Source organism: Danio rerio, chromosome 6 (genome assembly GCF_049306965.1).
Source record: "Danio rerio strain Tuebingen ecotype United States chromosome 6, GRCz12tu, whole genome shotgun sequence".
NCBI lineage: Eukaryota > Metazoa > Chordata > Actinopteri > Cypriniformes > Danionidae > Danio > Danio rerio.
In genome coordinates this window covers 15,888,914-15,903,966 of record NC_133181.1, presented here as the reverse complement: position 1 = coordinate 15,903,966, position 15,053 = coordinate 15,888,914, and positions in this window count along the sequence as shown.

Below are 15,053 nucleotides of genomic sequence, written 5' to 3'. Positions count from 1 at the left end.
ATTGTACGTAGTGTGTGCAAGGATAATGTTTGTGTGTTTACATTTGTGTCTGGCTTTCTTAAAGTAGGTTTACCACAAAAAAAGAACAACTTGATACTATCATTTACTCATGCCGTGTCATTCTAATCAAGCGTTTTCATTCTTGCATGAATCATGAAGGGATGATGTTGGGCAAAATGTCCAAGCTGCTGTTTCTGTAGAAAGGTAATGAATGATTATTGTTACTGCCATGTTAAAAAAAGTTCAATGAAAGTTGTCCAAACAAGATATATGCAGTAATACTTAATCTTGTATAAACCTACCAGTAATTACTGCAATTTACCAGTACTGTTAAATGCCAGTAATACCTAATTTTCTTATTATGCAGTAAAATAAAGGGGTTTTAAAGTTACAAAATTAAATTTGGATTCTGATTAGTTATAAGAACCAGGGCAGACCTCCCAGAACTATTTTCTTCTAGAGGTATTTTATTGGTTGCATATGCCTGGGATACACTTAAGTGGAAAAACTGAACTCTTCACTAGCGAGAAAACTGTTACACAAACCATCTGCAGTGTGAGAATAAAGAAGAAGCCCCCTCCTCTTTGCTTTCACTTTCTCTTTCTTTTTACTTTTACTCTTTACTCCTTTACTTTTATGGAGTAATGAAACGGTGGAAGCTCACTCCACTGAAGACCATTCAACACAATCTCACGGCAATTCGTAACTTTTTCATTTAGTGGCTAATTCGTATGAATTCGTACGATCTAATTTTTACGATTTGCTTATCCCCCAATGACGGTTGGGGTTAGGGGTGGGGTCAGGTGCCACGCCTCCTTTTTAAAATCGTACCATTTCGTACGACTGAACTCGTACGAATTAGCCTCTAAACTGGCAAAACGTAAAATACTTACGTTTTCTCGTGAGGCTGGACCATTAGCCTACATATTTAATTTCAATTGTTATGTGCAAAGTTTTCTTTCAAAACTATTTCTGAATTCAGTTCTAATTTCCAGTAAACGAATATATGAACAATAATAATGACGTGTGGTCAAAAAACGGTCAAAATTGTTTATATCCAAACACGCGTCCTATTCTTATGTCCCATATAGTGATGCATACGTCTCCAAAACCCAACAGGTGGACAAATTTAAACTTGTTTTTAATAAAACATATATAATTATGCATATAATGAATAATACTGCTAATAATAATAACATTATACTAAAGCAAACTGTCATGAATAAACTAAAAAAATAAAAAACTGAGATGGAGGCAGTGGTTTTTAGAAAACAATAATTTTGTAACATTTTAATCCTTTATTTTTTTTCATATGTAAAAATATTTGCTGTAATGCTGTACATCATGTGTGTATTAAGCAGTGTGTAAGCATTTAGACCCACGTAGGTGCATAACAAACTTTAGACCTGCTTTTAGTTGGTCAATGATGCGGTCTATTTCAGTTCTTCAAAATAGCAACACGTCTCTATTTTAGACCAGCTTGCCCATGAGTCCACAAAGTGGCACAAATGGATTTTCCATTTAAACATCGTGGTGCAAAAAGTGAAAATTAGGCTTGCGCTGATCTGAAAATAGCAACAAATCTCACCAAACTTGTCTTGCGCCTTATTGTGCCAGATGTTTGATAGGGCCCACAAACTTTAAACAAAGCAACATTTCTATACAATTTTCAAAGTACATCTCTCTCACGACAGAAGGATTTTCTCGTGCAAGTATGTCTGCTGATCTGACCATCCAGTTAATCTGCAAATATTTAAGAAATGCGACAACTGGCTTTGCGTTAGGATCGTCGCTTCAGTTTTTGTTCATAACTAAACAGATTTTGTTCAGGCTTTCACCGACGCTGCCTGATTACATTTTGTCAGTTTAGTGTGCTAGTAGTGAGTTCAGTCTATGAAAATGTACAATTTTAAAAAGGAGGTGTGGCACCCAACCCCACCCCTAACCCCAACCGTCAATGGGTGATGAGCAAATCATACTAAATTGTACGAATTAAATCGTACCAACTCATACGAATTAGCCACGAAATCAAAAAGTTACGAATTGCCGTCAGATTGCATTGGATTTTACATGCTGAATCAGGCAAGATCCCACCCACTTGAATCTGACGAGAGACGATCTGAGGAACACACCAAACAGACTTGTTCTGCCTTAACCACTTAGCAGCAATAATGATGACTGAAAATGCTGTTTAAATGAAATGAACTGTTTACTGAAGTTGGTTGTTGTATACAATGCCAAGAGTTATATCTTGTTAACTTTTTAAATGCTTTTTCTTGTTGTGTTCATCCAGTCAGCATACATTTTATCACTGACTACCTAACCCTAACCATATTGTTCTTAGTTTCTCTGAACAAAAAAACGAATTCAGTTTCCCACAAAAGGTGTTTCAAAAACTAAGATCATTCAAACCATTTATTTAAAAATACATATATAATAAAACCATTGTTTAAGGACTATCCAACTGCATGGAGACTGACAACAGTGAGAAGAAAACATTCCAAAGCTGCTTTCACTGATACTGACAGAATTTAGCAGCAAAGTGTTTGTGTGTGTTCCACTGGCAAACCTCTAAGAGAATTACATCAGTCGGAGAGCAGTGCCCACTGAGCACCAGGCTGGATGCAGAACGTGTTTCCCTGGAAGCCCAGTCTGATTGGACATGCACAGAGGATGTAAATAGCTTGGCAGCGCCTGGGGCATTCAGCATCGCCAAACAGGCCCTCTACTAACCAGGGAGACACCTGCAAGGAATCCCCCCACTGTGGGCTTCATTTAGGGAACGTCTCCCCTGGCTACACCTGGATATCTCACTCACGCCCAACTGTGGTGGAATACGGCTGCCTGTCATGCAGATGAAAGGTGTACTGTGACCATGGTGAAATGGGCTTTTTCATGGTTAGTATGGTGTGCAAACAGCAGTTGAGGTGATAATATGCTCTAATACCACCCAACTAGACATATATATCACCTCTGGATGTCTATAGCACTCTGGATGTGTTTAGGGGGAATCACTTCGACTCTGATCTGATGCACACTGCCACAGATTGTACTTTATTAAACTGTATACTTTTTTTTATTTTTACTTCTTGGTACTAATGGCGCGTGAGTGGTGATAACTGAAGCTGACTTTTGGAGGGCTTTCCACAGTGGAAGATATCTAGTTGCTAGTTCTTTTTTCAGTACCACCTCGAGTACCACCTTTTTTCAGTACCACATTTCATGCGAGTTGTGCCTAAATAAAAATGAGAAATGTAAACACTGCAGATAGAGATTGGCCAGCAAGAGTCATCGCTACCTGTGTCATTTTACTTCAACAGTCATTGAATTCAACTGATCAAGCAGTCGGCGACGCAGTGGCGCAGTAGGTAGTGCTGTCGTCTCACAGCAAGAAGGTTGCTGGTTCGAGCCTTGGCTGGGTCAGTTGGCGTTTCTGTGTGGAGTTTGCATGTTCTAGCTGCGTTTCCTCCGGGTGTTCTGGTTTCCCCCACAAACCAAAGACATGCGGTACAGATGAATTGGGTAGGGTAAATTGTCCGTAGTGTATGAGTGTGTATGAATGTTTCCCAGAGATGGGTTGCAGGTGAAAGGGTATCCGCTGTGTAAAAACATATGCTGGATAAGTTGGCAGTTCATTCCGCTGTGGCGACCCCAGATTAACAAAGGGACTAAGCCGAAAAGAAAATGAATGATCAAGGATCCAAAGCATCATATATTTTATGCAGCTTAATGCCGAGTTCAGACTGCATGATTTTCAAAGTAGTTGTGTCACAGATGTTTTCACACTGCATGACTATCTGGGCTAGCGTTTCGTCGCTGCTTTGTTTACACTGCACGATGGATCGGTGACAGGGGGTTTCACACTGCATGACTTTACTATAGGAAGAATCGCCGACAACGTCGTCCAAACTACGTCTCACAGCCAAAAACACGTATTTTATCTTTTGTTATTAACTACATAATGAGAAAGAAGCCTTTAATGGGGTAGAACATGTACATGTTTGCTCACCTGGGTTTAAAGGGAATTAGCCATTTCTCCTTAACGTTGATAATAAACTAATTTCTTTCTGTATTAAACGTCAAACAGACACGGTTGCTCATGTGTCCTGTCAAACCTCCACTGGTTTTTCCTCCATTTCGTGGGTCCAAATAAACCGAAAAAGAGCGCTTTTAACTTCTCCCCCAGCCTCCCGCTGGCCTGCAGCAGTTATACACACACACACGCAAGTGAATGCCGCTCTCTCATTGGCTGTAGGCGATCGCTGATGTTATTTTCAGTCAAAACTCAATTCACACGGCATGATTTGAATCGCCGACAGCTCCAGATATTCAGCATGCCAAATATCTCGCAGGCATCGGCGACTCATCGGCGATTCTCTCAGATCACGTCGTTGATAGTTCATACTGTGTGATTGTCACTCACGTGCACGAGCACCGATTTGCCTGTGATTTCAGGCATTTGTCGGCGATTTCTCAAAACCTGTCGGCGAGCCAAAATCGGGGCTAAAATCACGCAGTCTGAACTAGGCATAAAGGGCACCTATTTTACACCATTATTAATGTTTAAGATAGGTCTTTTGTGTCTCCAGAATGTGTCTGTAAAGTTGCAGCTCAAAACACCCAACAGATTATTTATTATACCTTTCGGAACATTAGAATTTTCTGCTTTAAACACATTGCAGCTATTTTTGTTGTCGTTTGTTCCCATGTGCATGTGCCTCAATCTCTGCTCGAGTTGCACAGTGACAGACATGAAGGAAGCAGATCTCACTAAATGTTTGGGAGAAATACTACGGTAAGAACTCTTCCAATGATTATTATTTGATGTACAGTGGTCCCTTGTTTATCGCGGGAGTTACGTTCTAAAAATAGCCCACAATAGGTGAAATCCGCAGTAGTCAGCTTTATTTTTTACAACTATTATAGATGTTTTAGGGTTGTAAAACCCGTCACTACACACTTTATAGACTTTTCTCAGACAGGCATGAACATTTTCACACTTTTCTCTCTTGTTTAAACACCCTCAAAGTTCAAACTTTCGTAGACAAATAAGTCTAGTTTCATAGAATGAAACCAAAGATAAAAACCTGTCATCAGGTGCAAACATTCATCGTTGTCAACAAAAGGTTCATAAAGCTTTTTAGCTCTAGTGCGGATAATACTGGCGTCCAGTGTAATGTTCTTTTTCCTGCAGTCACTGATTCACAAAGTGAAAGCAGACTCCATCCTTACGGGGGTCACAGCATATGCGCCGCTCACATGAAAGTTGGATGTAAACGTGGACGCGCACATTCACATGTCATTTGAAATGAAATTATTCAGATGGTGCAACAAAAATATGCACAGTGTGCCGAGACTTAGCTGGGCATCGCAGACAGCCGCTAACTTGCAGTGCCAACTTGCATACTCTGAAACCTATGGCGCATCCGGTGTGTCATCACCTTAACAAAGGTCTTGCTGCAGAGAGTTAAAACCGTTTTTGCATCCTTGTTGAAACTCACACTGCAAGCGATTGAAGATTTAAGTTAATTTGGCAAGCTGAACACATTTTTTTACTGTACGAGACATGGAGAAGATTTATTGACTATGTGCTTATTTTACACGGCTGCCATTTTAAAACACTTAAGTAAGACTGCGGTGGGAAGAAACCTGGAATTATAGGATCAGCACTGTAAACATTGTAGCAACATGCTTTGGACTACAAACCTCCAGCTGTTGCCACAATTTTAAAAATGTATATATGGTGTAAACATCACTTTAATATCATTCAGTAAGTTTAATTTAAACAGAAGCATATTAGGCATCAACAACCTCTTTAGGAGTGTCCTCCTAGGCTTCACTTCATGGCACCAGGTAAACACAGCGGGGGTTTCTCTGCTTGCTTCAGCCTATGTAACCCAGTGAGCTCTAAAACAATGCAGTCCTCTTTAGCACACCCTCCTGTTGTCTGAAATAGTGTTGTTCCGGTACTAAAGTTTTAAAAACGTTCATTCCCGCTAACATTTAAGCAATGCTAAGTGTGTTCTTAAACAGCGCTGATTTGCTGTAGTGTTCACCAGTGCTTAACAGAAATTACTGTGATTGGCTATGAAGGTCATCAGTTCACCGCTCTTCACTGAGTGCAAACACAGATACAAGAACACTGGAGCATTTTAAAGCCGAAGATCAGTTGAGTCATGAGCAGATTGCTCGTCTGTTTTTGCATTCGGTAAACAGTGGTGAAGTGCAGTGAACTGATGACCTCCACAGCCAATCACAGTCATTTCTATTGAGCACCAGTGAACACTATGGCAAATCAGCTGTGTTGCGTTCAACAGCACTTACATGTTAGCAAGAAATTGGCAGTTTTTATAAATTTCAGTTATGGAATTCAGTATTGTGACAGGTCAAATATAGTTAGAGAATCAGTTCATTAACTTGAGTTTGGTAAATGGCATCTAACACGTGTTTGGGAAAGAAAACATAAGCTATTTAGTGCCATTTCCCTTAACTTAGCCTAAATGATGTCTGATATCCCTTTTATTTTCACTTTCCATACAGAACGGACCTTCTGTTCACTCGGCAGGCGGTGAAATTATAAATTTGTGTTGATTTCTCTTCGCCTTTAAGATATACAGCCAGGTACACAACTTTCCTGTGTGACTCAAGCGATACTTCTGGGTTACTTTTCAGCACAGCCTCGATTTTGTATGAGAACCACATTATAGCAAGGGACCACTGTATATGTTCTGGAAATGCAATGAAGAGTCACCCAATGTCGTTACAAAGTTCAAGCACGCACACAGACACACACACACAGTGCGCGTTTAACTTTGCAGTATTTTTGCACAGAAATATGACAGGGTGCACGTTAATAACCACTGCTATATAGACATCCGTTATGTTAATGTACAAAATAAACCGGGTTTAGCGTCCACAAACCGGGATTGAAGTGTCTTCTTTTATAATTGTGCTGACATGCAGCTGTGGTGATAAAGATAGTAAAATCGCTGTAATTTATTTCAAACATGCACTGTTTTAAAAACAACCTTTTAAACTCGTAAAACTCATTCTTGATCACATTTGATGATGATTGCTGATCACAGAGAGCTGAACAGATCTTTTAATCCCAGTTGCTTTGCGCACGTCCTGTCTTGTTGATAGGATTATACACGTTACTACGAAGACATGTTAGTCCATGGCTGTCAATCGCTTTGGTGGGCGGGGAAACCGCACTCCTACATCACGTAGAGGTGGGCCTCAAAATGGGCGGGATTTAGATCCTATTTTAACGTCTGGAAATTTCAAAAAAGAGCCTTATTGTGTTTCAATCACTCCAATATGACTGTGGACACATTATACCTACACACAGTTCTGTCCAAACAGCTTACAAAAGGTGATTTTCATCATAGGTGCCCTTTAAAATCCTCTCACTGTAGATGAGGAGCAGATCCAGTCAAGAGATGGAGGCAATATGGAACGAAACTCTTTTTTTTTTCTGTCAATATTCTCCATGGTTGTGCATTTGTTTTGTCACATTTATGAAGATGTCATAGCAGTAGTTGCAGTAAAGCTGTAACAAAACTTCTGGAATCCCGCTCACTTTGAAGCAGTACTAAACTGTGTTGAGCTGCATTCCACCACGCAGCTCCCTTATGTGTGCCATACAGAAACAATATACAGGAAAAGAGAGTTATACAGAACATCTGGATGCCTGCCAGTGCTAATATGCAACGTCCGTATCTAAAATCAAACAAAAGCATTGTAAGATCAGAAATCAGTTATTCCATAGCCAACTTTAAAAGGGATGTTTTGATGGACAACTGCCCCCATTTCACACTCACAGCGGAGGTAAATGGTGTGATCTGCGCGTCGACTGATGGACACTGAGCAGGGCTGAGAGACGGAGAGCACCATGGTGGCGTGTGGAGGTCGGATCCAGCATATGCCAGCCAGTCAGGCTGTCCTCCCCACTGCCGAGTGATGAGAGCAGGGAGCGGAGAACCGGCCTGCCCCTGACGAGCTGCCAGCTGGCTGGGGACGAGAACACAGTGGACTGACACTCTACCGGGGGGTAACCTGCCAGGAGGAAGGGAAAGACAGCTGCGCGAATGACTGGTGTGTGGGTGTGGTCAGTATGTGTTGAGTGTGTGTGTCTATGAAGGGATGCAGGCACTGCTCAGGGCGCGGTTTGGTCTCCTGCAGGGGTCCAGATGGACGCAGGGAGGGGGGTGAGCTTGATTCAAGGGTTTTTGGAGAGAGTGACAAGAGTGACAAAATTTCTCTGGAGCTCAAACTGTGCTGCCAGCATGTTCTCTCCTGGCCCGCCTTCTGCCCCCCACTGTCACCTGTTAACCCCCCACCCTTTTGCCCTGCTCAGGGACTGGCATCGGGATGGCACACACACTTAGTGGAACAGGCATGGTATGGTTTTACAGTCATTAGTGTGAACAGGCTAACTGAATCTAGGCTGCAGTAATCAACGCTGATAATACTTAATAGGTCAGAAAATGTCTTATATGTTAATTAATTATTTGTTATTTAAGCTGCTTATTATTACTGTTTTCCATGTTCATCGGAATGATCTGTAAAATATATTTTATGTGTTGGGAAATTTGATTGGGTGACAAAAAAGGATTTATTTGATAAAGCACTAGTCATATAGTACAATTGGGTTTTTGCATTTCTATTTATCCAATGTAGAAAAATATGAATGAATGAAATTTTAGACTTATACAGGGATAAAGTATTTCATTCGAATATCCCAGTTGGAAAGAAAAATTCACTTGCTCTTGTTCTATCAAAAATTATTATAATTTAATACATTTAATAATATAATAATAATAATTTCAAAACAAAAAAATCAGGTCAGTATCTTCAGCAGTAAATAAATTGAGAGTTTTTAAACAAATTACTGTAAGGAAAGTAATTAAATGGCATTTTTAAATAAAAAATCAAGTTTTTTTTAAGATTGGGATTATTGGTGATTGTTTGGGTGTTAATGGCCAGATTGGTTAGCTATACAGTATGTGAACAAAGAAGAAGTAAGACCTGTAAAAAAAGATTTAAGAGATACAATGCAATATTTCAGTAGATATAGCTTTTGAGATTTAAGACTTTTTAAGACCCCGCAGATATCCTGAATGAAACTTAATCTTCACGTGTACTGTATGTAAAAACTAGATAAACATTTACATCATTGTGTTATACTTTATGTCTGTCTGTTTATATAATTATTATCATAATATAATAATAATAATAAAATTATCAGTATAATAAAGCTAAATAATAATAATAATAATAATAATAATAATAATAATGCAATTATCAGCATAATAAAGCAACATCTTTACATATCTGTAAAAACATGATAAACATTTATATTGTTATGGTATATGTGTATCTGTTTTATATCATTATTATCACAATAATAATAATAATAATAATAATAATAATAATATTATTATTATAATTATCTGCATAATAAAGCTTAATGTTCATATATCTGTAAAAACTTGATAAACAATTCTATTGTTATGGTATATGTGTATCTGTTTTACATAATAATAATAATAATAATAACAATAATAATGCTATTATCAGCATAATAAAGCTAAATCTTTACATATCTGTAAAAACCTGATAAACATTTATATTGTTATGCTATCTGTATATAAATAAAGTAAAATAATACAAATAATTCAAATTAATATTTTTAAATGATTATAGAATAAAAAAATAATCAAAACATAAATAACGAACATGTATATGTTAAAAACGTCTCTACATTCTTGCTGAAAAAGATGACTCAATATCTAAATCAGTGACATGCAGTTCATAATAAACAAATGGCCAAACCAAGTGGTTTTGCACCACACAGCGTATTACAATTGACAATGTCCTAAAATCGTTTAATATTTTAGCATATCTTTCTGTAGTATATGCAATATAATCAATAATTTACAGATGTATGCTGTTTTAAAGTGTATTTTGACTTGACCATGACTTGATTTTGTGGATTTATTTAATTAATAAAGTTATTACTGAACTTAATTAAAATAAAGAAGTAAAGCAGATTTAGCAAAAATATTTTAAATTAATAAAATATCACATTGCCAAACTTAAGATATATATTTTTTCTTATTTATAAAAAGTTCTTGATTTGGTATATTTTGCAGTTCAAGTCTGTTTTATTGAGTCTTATCTGTCAGAGAAACAATATCAAATAAAAAGAATCAGTAAGACATCAATTTCTCCATCATATTAGCAGAAAACACAAAGAGTTATTACTCTCTGAATCATAGTGCAATTAAATTCTAGCATTAAAAACAATATTTGTATCTCCTTTTTTATATTAATAAGAATTTTAGTTCAGCAATTGTATACATGTTCATCAAGATATATGTGCAATAAAAACAGCTCTTGATATATAATAAATAAATATACATATACATTCATAAATAAAATAGAAAATTCAGTTTACATTGATGTGTAAATCCATCCTGTAAACACATGGGTCAAACTCAGTGTGCACAAACAATAAGAAGCTTTTTATCCTCAAAACACCCACTGTCTTCTTTAATAAGTCTTTCCTAAATACTCTCTCCTCTCTCCCCTCCCAATTCCACCATTCTTGCGCTCCTTCTCTATAATAAGACCCTTTTGTGTCCTTGATCAGTGTGACCTACAGTGCTTTCTGTGGGAATATTCTCTGTCTTTTATGAAATTAGTCCTGATTCAGAGTGGGTAAGCCGGGTTGTCTGGTCCGCCCTGCGGGCCGGTGGATCTGCTGGACCTGGTCCCATGGTAAGGGTGTAGAAGAGATCAGACGTCCCTTCACACACACTGTCCTTCAGAAACATCTCCATGGGGGCATCATTAATCTGAACCTCACAGAGAAACTGTTTGGCTCGTAGAGACTGAAGTTAGGTTGCTATCATATCACATATACGTGCAATCTGCTTGTTAAAGGGATAGTTCACCCAAAAATAAAAATTCGCATTAGCTATGTTGCCATCTACCTATTTTTATGGAAACATCAAGATAGTCTGAATAATAGAAAATGCACTGGGAGTTTTTTACAAGGTTTTTGTACCATAACACCAACTCAGACAATAGCTGTTTCTCAATTCCAAGAATGCAGAGAACGGACTTGAGTTCTTGTGGAGACCGGTCTTGCCAGGTGTCCTCGGAAGAATGAACTCCAGAGACGGCGAGGACAGAGAAAGCCTCCTGTGAGAAATAAGATGCTGCGTTCTTCCTGATAGTCACATGACTTTCACGTGCTTTTAATGGAATATTATTTCAACGTTGCAGCATTTATACAGGGATTTTTTTTTTTTCCCCTTTTCAAAATATATACTCTGCATAAAAACATAAATATACATTGCACAATACAAATAAAATAGATTTTATTACGAATTTTAGCAAATAAACACCCTTTATGTGCTTATTCCTTTATTAAGATGTCCATGGTAATGTTTATATTCACCGTTTTGTTTAAGGAAACTCCTGAGATAATTAAGTTATGTCTCTGAACTTTAATAATAAATCTAAATAAAATGCTATGCTTTCCACCTTCAGTCGCAATGACTTCTGGGACTTCTAGAGCGAGATCGGTGCCAAGTCTGCATCGGTGTGTCGATCGGATATCAAGAACACATTGAGGAAGTTTCACGCATCCTCCGTTCTTGCGCTCTTGAGTATTGGAACTGAACTTTGGTAGCTGATGATGACATTACATGAGAAAACAAGGACGCAAGATTTCTGAAGATCGCATATTGAGAAACAGCCTCTATATCACTTTAAACTTTAAAAAATATTAATACAAGTCAATTATTTTCTTTTTTTTTTAAGATTAAAAGTTGTTGGAGGAAAGGTTAGGGTCCCATAATGTAATTTAAAAGCATACATAATAGAGAAAAATAATAAAAAAATATTAATTACAAAATATAAAAAAATGCTCATTTACAGATATTTTTAGTGTATTATAAACTTTTTGTAATGATGATAAACAATGTAAGTATATATTTTACAAATAAATGGCACTATATGCCTTAAAAACATCATGTGGTAACAAATGATGGTACACCATTAATGGACAAACCACATTAAGGAGTAAATGAAATATTATTTCATTCTAAAATCCATCTTGAGCATCTGCACCCCCAAAGCGAATTCATTGCATTTGCTTTTTATCTTTTGAGGTGCTAGTAATTTATTATATAAGAGAAAAAACCTGCAGAAAATTATGTTTTTTCTGTTCAATATTTGGCACCAGTTTGCCAGGAAGACCTGATATTTTTTTTTATTATATTATTCTACTTTTTATGTAGAGTCATGAACACACTTGTTTTTGGAGCAAGTAGTTTGATAAATGTTTTCTGCCTTTCATAGTCATTTCTGACTCAATTGGAAGTTTCAAAACAATCGCAAAAAATGAGCGAACTTCCGCATTGCAGAATAAGGTCAATAGAAAAAAAAATAAATACTATGGAAGAATGGTTACAGGTTGTCAATATTCTTCAACATTTGTGACCCTGGACGACAAAACCATTCTTATGTTAGCAGAATGGTGTATTTTTTGGAAAATTTGTTTAATTCCAAAAACATCAGAAATTCAAAAATCATTAAGTAAAGATCAGGTTTTGTCACCTTGGAATTGTAAAGTTCTATCTGCGTTCTGAATGATTTTGAGATACTGAGCTTTAAAGTTTTTGCATTCCATTGCAAGCAGTATGTGTGTAACATTTGTTTTTTTTAAATAAAAAGTCCTAAAATGTAAACAACTTATAAAAAACATCCCATAATGTAAATAAGTTGTCATTTAATAAGAATATCTCAATAACTCAATTTTGACAAGAATGTCAGATAGAACCTTAATAATTCTAAGGTGACGATATTTATAAAAGCAAAGTCTTATTTGTTTTATTTTGGCTAGAATAAAAGCTGTCTTTTAAAAAAAAAAAACATTTTAAGATCAATATTATTAGCCCCTTTAAGCTAAATATTTTTGATAGTCAAAAATAAAATAAATCAGTTAAATCAATTATTAGAGATAAGTTATTAAAACTATTATGTTTAGAAATGTTGAAAAAAATAAATTTCATCAACAGAGTAAATTTTCTTTTTTAGTGAAATATGCGCTTGGGTCTAAAATCATGTGTTACAGTTTCTGGGTCCAAACACAAAAATGAATAAACAAATGGTAACAACATAAACTCTTAGTGTGCTGTAATACTATTGAAAATCATGATTGCAACGTGTGTATACACCGTTGATGTCAAAATGATTAGCCCTCTTGTGATTTTTTTCTTTCTTTATCAAATATTTCACAAACAATTTTTAAAGAGGTGGTCGAGATTTTGTTTTTAAGGCTTGGTTGTGTTAATAAGATGCAAAGCAATGTGTGTTCAGGCTTCATTTATCCCTTTAAGTACAAACGCGTACCTTTTAAAAGGGTACTACCCCAGTGACAGCTCCATACTTTTATTTCTGAGAGTGTGAAGCATAATTTACATTAAATTGTAAGCACTTCTCTCTTTGTGTCGTGTCCTTTGGAAGCCCATACAGAAACAGAGGAAGCTCTGTGGAAATACAGCGTTTGGGCAGCATTGTAGCTTTCTTTGCTATTACATGACAGCACATCTGGCCATGCCCCTTTGCTGCACGCGTTGTCTGCACATGGTGAATGCGCACAACCTAAAGCACTTGTGATCTTACTTACCCGGATGTATTTTTTAATTTATTTTTGTAGTTTGTTCGCTGTAGGCTTTGCTAAGCTAACTCTGTACAAGCCAATGTCCCCCTGTGCATTGAACGTTGAGCGTATTACATTCAGAGATGCTGTCATGTCCACACAGCTACATTACACATCAACTAAAAGTTAAAATATGATGTTTTAAATATTTTAAACTAATCACATCCGTTAATGCGCTAATTTTGACAACCCTAATATATATATATATATATATATATATATATATATATATATATATATATATATATATATATAATTTTTTTTGATTGTCTACAGAACAAACCATCGTTAAACAATGACTTGCCCATTTAACCTAATAAACATAGTTAAGCATTAAAAATTACTTTTAGCTGAGTACTAGTATCTTGAAAAATATCTAGTCTAACATTGTCATGTCGTCATGAGATAAATTAATCAGTTATTAAAAAATTTGTTATTAAAACTATTCTAGAAATATGTTGAAATGGAATCGTCGTTCCATTAAACAAACTGGGGAAAGAAATATACAAGGGGGCTAATAATTCTGACTTTAACTGTATGTGTATAACATCAAAACATTTGTAAAAGATTCACATCAGTGTGCAATATGACTAAAAGGCATAAATGTCTACTGAGAGAGTTTTCCCATTTCAACTGTGTAGAAGCTTGGACCTGGAAACAGTATTCCATACTTATAAGCAGATATGCAGAAGCAAATGTGAATATTTTCTTCGCACTTTCTCATCTGCACCTCTATTTTCCTATTTCTCTCTCCCACTCTCTATATCTCCGGTTTTACACTCTTTTCATATCTCCTCCAAATACTTTCTTGACCCTACAGCCATCTTCATTTCAGTTACAACCGTGACACACACACACATGCACGTACACACACACACACACACACGCACGTACACGCACACACACACACACACACACACACACACACACACACACACACACACACACACACACACACACACACACACACACACACACACACACACACACACACACACACACACACACACACACAGACGTCACATTTACATTTCAAACTGGCACTGTGTCTGCCACACATTCATTATTTACCAGCCCCTGGCCACAGTGGAGAGAGCCTGATCTCTCACTCTCTCCATCTCTCTGTCTGTTTCTGTCTTTCTGTGACTCTTAGCCTCTCCTCTCGCGTCTCCACTTCCTGGTTCCACATCTCGGATGGTGAAAGTTATGCATAAACGGTAATTAGGGTTCTCAGCATGGCCAAATCATTCTAATCACTCTCATTAACTCGAAGGGAGAAATATTGAGCGGGATATTTGCGGATATGGATGTAATG